This window comes from Sus scrofa, chromosome X (assembly GCF_000003025.6).
Source record: "Sus scrofa isolate TJ Tabasco breed Duroc chromosome X, Sscrofa11.1, whole genome shotgun sequence".
Taxonomy (NCBI): domain Eukaryota; kingdom Metazoa; phylum Chordata; class Mammalia; order Artiodactyla; family Suidae; genus Sus; species Sus scrofa.
This window is the reverse complement of record NC_010461.5, coordinates 1,205,662-1,211,661: the sequence shown is the minus strand read 5'-3', so window position 1 is coordinate 1,211,661 and position 6,000 is coordinate 1,205,662.

Sequence of the window (6,000 nt, the reverse complement as noted above, 5' to 3'; positions counted from 1 at the left end):
GTCTTTTTTCCTTCTTCTTTTTAGGCTGTACCAGTGGCATATAGAGGTCCCCAGGCTAGGGGTCTAATCGGAGCTGCAGCTGCCAGCCTACGTCACAGTCACAGCAACACAGGATCCGAGCTGCATGTGTGACCTCCCCTGCAGCTTGTGGCAATGCTGGATCCTTAACCCACTGAGCAAGGTCGGGGATCGAACCTGCCTCCTCACGGACACTGTGTAGGGGTCTTAACCCACTGAGCCACAATGGGAACTCCCAGTGCATGATTATTTGAGAGCTGTGATGACCCAAACACGGCGGGTAATTAATAGCCATCATGTCTCACTGTGAATTTGCTGACAAATTCAAGAAAAAGAAAGCTCATAGGCAAAATGTCTATGTTATAGCTATTTATACTTTTATTCTAACATATAGTACATTTTAATGCATGTTCTGTCCTGATTCATAGACTCAGTATGCATTCTAAAATGCATCCTTGGGCGTTCCCATCATGGCTCAGTGGTAACGAAATTGATTAGTATCCATGAGGATGCAGGGAAGTTTGATTCCTGGCCTCATTCTTGGGTTAAGGATTCAGCATTGCCGTGGGCTGTAGTGTAGGTCGCAGACACAGCTCTTATCCCAAGTTGCTGTGGCTGCAGTGGAGGCCAGCAGCTACAGCTCCTATGCGATCCCCAGCCTGGGAACTACCATATGCTGCGCCCTGGAACTATAAATAAATAAAGTAGGATCAGCTTTGCCACGAAAGATGTACAACCAGCACTGCCCATGAAAACACACTAAACCATGAACAGTTTTTCTTTGAGTCTCCTCTGCTGGAGCCCCAGGGAAACAGCTCCTCTAGGGATTAGATGAGGGAGCTGATGTAACAGATTCTGTTAAAATGTTACATACTAATGCATGTGGGATTGGCCGTCAAGCCTGTTTATTTTTTGCCTGTTTATTTTTTACGGAGGGGGAAGATCTGCCTTTTTATTTGTTTAGAAACATCCAATGACAGTGGCCACAAGATCCACTCATGAAACTGCAAGCAAGTTACCAGAAAATGATTTGTATTTATTTTTGAACACAGGGGAGACACACTATGTTCACAGACTAATTCAGAAGCACATTCAAATAGGTTGACTATCAGAAGTTCTCTAAGTGCAACTTCCAATCCGTTTGTGTCCTCGAATATCTTGAATAAAAACTCCCCCAAGGAGTTCCTGTTGTGGCTCAGCAGGTTAAGAACCCGACTAATATCCATGAGGACACAGGTTGGATCCCTGGCCTCGCTCAGTGGGTTAAGGATCTGGTGTTGCCATGAGCTGTGGTGTAGATCAAAGACTCGGCTCAAATCCCACGTGGCTGTGGCAAAGGCTACAGCTACAGCTCCGATTTGACCCCTAGCCTGGGAACCTCCATTTGCTGCAGGTGCGGCCCTAAAAAGACAAAAATACCCCCCCCAAAAAAAGAGGTTACTTTTGTTGATTTTCACAAGCAAACATGAGACCAAGTTGATTTGTCATTTCTCCTTATTTTATTTTACTTTTTAAAATTATAGTTGATGTAGTGTTGTGTCCATTTCTGCTGTACAGCAAAGTGACCCAGTCATACATTCTTTCTCTCCTATTATCTTCCATCCTGGTCTATCCCAAGAGACTGGCTAGAGTCCCCTGTGCAGTACAGCAGGACCTCATTGCTTATCCATTCTCTGTGTCCCAGTTTGCATCTACTGACCCCAAACTCCCCGTCCATCTCATTCCCTCCCCCTCCCCTTGGCAACCACAAGTCTGTTCTCTGTCTGTGAGTCTGTTTCTGTTCTGTAGATGGTTCACTTGTGCCATATTTTAGATTCCACATAGATGTGATCTCATATGGTGTTTGTCTTTCTCTTTCTGATGTACTTCACTTGGTATGAGAATCCCTTTTTCCTTATTTTAAACAAAACCACTGTCTCTTAATGTCCATTTCTGACAGGGAGGCACCAAAAGAAAGGAAAAGATTCAGCGAGTTTAATGGAGACTGAAAAACTAACAGGTGGTTCTCCAGATTGCATGTCTTCCTCCGTTTTTGTTCTGTATGATGGGTAAGTGGCAAAGAACACAGCACTGACTCCTCTTTATTATTTAGATATTTAGTTGCTGGCGTTCCCTTGTGGCACATCAGATTAAGGATCTGGCATTGTCCCTGCAGTGGCTCAGGTCGCTGCTGTGGTGAGAGTTTGATCCCTGGCCCGGAGTCTCATGCACGCCGCAGGTGCAGCCAACGAAAAAGATAATTCCTTAGGAACATAGACGCATAAACTTCAATTTTCAAATTCATGTCAGCACCCATGATGACAGTCTGTGAACAGACACCTGAGAATTTTGAAATCAGGGCCTTTGAAAAGGGCATGCATTTTTCCTCTTAGCCCTTTATGTGATGGGGACAGTGTTGGAAGCATAGCATCTCAAAACTTATAGTAATACAGGGAGGTTCTAAGGTCCGCCAGCGCCCTCATTTCTAGCAAATGGTAAAAGTGTTCAATGGAAAGACGCAACATCTTGGGAGAAGTGTTACAAGGGGTCGAGCAATTGAACTTAACGGCACCGTAACCAAAATCCAAAGTCCCTGAACGTCATGGGAAATGCAGTGAAGAGCTCTGGGTGCTTCAGGAAAGAAGGAGGTGTTCCCCCTTTGCTGGCTGTGTTCTTTCTGTACCTTGACTGGAACCCCCAATTAAATAGTATGGGAAAAATGCATAAACCAAAAGCATCCTTTCAATGTAGGTGAGAATCTGCACGAGGATATGAAATGAAAAGATCTAGTTTAAAAAAATATATGTTTTTTGGTCGAACATTTTGACAAATCACCCAAGATTTTTGTAGGGCTCACAGCCTTGGTCTCTGGCTTCTTTTGGGCAGATGCCAAGTTTTCCTGCAGCATTTTCCCAGCGTGATGGCAGAAATGATGCATCACAAGTAAAAGAAGCAGTGCTTTATAGCCACAGCTCCGTACTTAACATATACGAGCAGAATTCAAAACATCAAGGACGCTCTTTTCTGAAATCCGTTTCCATTTCTGATCAATAACCTGCCTGTCAATTAGATGCACCCACCCCTAGTTTAGCTTAACTCTTAGAGCTCAGGGAGTTCTCTGGTGCTCTTTGACATGCTTGTTAACTATCCATCATCTGTTCCGAAACTACCCGTTTGTGTGCTTCTGATTTAGCAAGCCTCACATCCTCTTAACACACTGAGTTTTTTGTTTTTTTGTCTCATATATATAAATATGTGTGTCTGTGTATGTATGGTGATAAGTATTATTTTCACATCATGTATTATAAGCAATGAGTCATATTTCTTTATTATATATTTATATATTTATTATATAACCAATGAGTCATATTTCTTTATTTATATTACATAAAAACATACCATGTGTTAGTATATAATATTATGGATAGATAACAATACACATACCCACATATATATTTCCTTTTATCCTACCAACAACCATGGATTGTGACCCACTATTTACCAGGGGTTCCTCGGTTGAACAGGCAGATACACAAGGTGTCTGCGTTCACTGTGTTTATATTCTGGTTCAGAGACTGGGCACAGAGGAAAAACACACACAGCAAATCCTTCTAGCTCATGATAAACACCATGTGGTTAAAACCCCAGGGAGAGGAGACAAAACTTGGACAGTATTATCTGTGGGTGGGTAGGGGGGCCCTGGTGGTGGTTGGTATTTACGACACGAACCCACCCTCACCTCCCCAGGGAGAGAAGGGTAGACACCAGACAAGTTCAAGGTCTGTGTGTATCTCTTTGCAACCCCGAGCATTCAAGTCAAGAATGCTCTGTTCCCACGTCACTCTGAAAGAAACACAGTCATCAAAACGAGTGTTAATAGATACCCCCAAATCAGTATGGAGCCCCTCCCTTTATAGGTCTCAATGAATCCGGAGGAAACCCCTACATAAAACTTTCAGCAAGACTTGCAGAGAAAAAACTCACACTTTGGAGCCAAGTATCCAGGCAGACCTGAGAGAAACAATGTTTCCAAAGCATGATGCTCATCGTCTCTGTGGCTGCGAGAGAGACAGGTGCGCCAGGGAACAGGGAGAGGTACCTGGGGACCAAGGGGGAGGCGGTGGACACCCGAAAACTCAATTTAAACCTGCAGTCCCAGCGCTGAGCCTGAAAATGATAGTTATGATCGATACTTCCATTTCAGCCCAGATGCTTCTCAGCCCGTCCATCACCAGGATGGGGGCGGTTGGGAAAATGATCGTGCACACGGCAGACTTGAGCACCACGTGGGGACGAGGTGATGGGCCTTCGTGCACAGAAAGCAATGCTGGAGAAGGCGCTCTTTGCCGCATTGGAATGCACCCCCCAGCGGCCTCACTGGGGACTGCAGTCCTGGCATTTTTTTTTCAACAGAGAACACACCCACTGATCCCTCCAGGAAAGAACTCAGGTGAGGGAAAGACACCCTGGAGTTCCCCGTGGTGGCTCAGTGGGTCAGAACCCGACAAGCAACCATGAGGATGCAGGTTCGATCCCCGGTCTCGATCCATGGGTTAAGGATCCAGCATTGCCATGAGCTGTGGTGTAGGTCACAGAGGCAGCTCAGATCCGCTGTGGCTGTGGTATAGACCTGCACCTGCAGCTCCAATTCGACCCCTAGCTCAGCAACTTCCACATGCCACAGATGCAACCATAAAAAAAAAAAATAGACACAGAGTATATTAAGCAGCATTAGTTTTATATGTGTGTGTATATATATATATATACATTATTATATAAAATTATCATATATTATATATTAAATACATATATTTATTTTATAATATATAATATTTAAAATAAAATTATATATATATAAAATTATATATATTTATATATTATATAAAATTATATATATTTATATATTATATAAAATTATTATTATATATTTATATATACATAAAATTCCTTAAAGGAAAAAAAGGGATGTGGACAGTCTTCTTGGGTTTATTTTCTTCTTTCTTTCTTTGACGATTCCAACTTTAAAAGTCATTTTGAAGACATCCCCTTAGGTAAAACAGGATGTGCTTTATTTTATTACAAGCAAAAGAATCAGCTTTAATTCACTTCTCCTGAGGTTTTCTGACTTCTATAAAGATGATAATATAGACCATAAAATTTAACTGACTGGTAGAACATCTCTGTCAGGGATTTCATGTGAGATGGTCTTGAACTTTTAACAGCAATTTTTCTTTTAATCAGATGCTCCTCCTCCTTTAGAAGCCTTGACTTTACACGTGCGGCCTGAGACTGTATCACAAATATTGTAGAATGACATTTAATTGGGTGTTTCTGGTTCTTATGAAGCCTAAAATCAAACCTGAACATAGGGCTTTATCTTGATTCTTCTCATCGTAAATCATAACCTAACGATGATTTGACTGTATTTTTTTTTCTTCTTCTTATGGCTGCGCCCATGGCATATTCAGGTTCTGGGCCTGGGATGGAATCTGAGCTGCAGCACCAGGCCTACAGCACAGCCACGGTGACACCAGATCGGAGCCATATCTGTGACCTACACCGCAGCTCACGGCAACACCAGATCCTTCACCCACTGGGCAAGGCCAGGGATCGAACCTGCATCCTCATGGAGACTAGTCAGGTTCTTGAACCTGCTGAGCCACAATGGGAACATCCTGATGGGACATTTTTAACATGCCCCTTAAGACAACACAGTATTGACAACGAATCAGTAAGGACAATTCTGGTCAAAACTTATCAGTTTCCAATTTTTTATTCCAATTTCAGAACTACTTTATGATATTATTCCCATAGGACAGCAATTCTCTCAATGGAATTTTCCAGGCAGTAGTCAGATAATACTTACAGTCTACATGCTGGAATAGAAACAACTCATTAATGATGAATAAAGGGTAATTTTAGAAAAAGAGCTCAGAATGATAACCTTCAGACTTATAAATGCCTTCGGGGTCTCAAAATCCCTGCCCTTAGTTTTATTTTTGT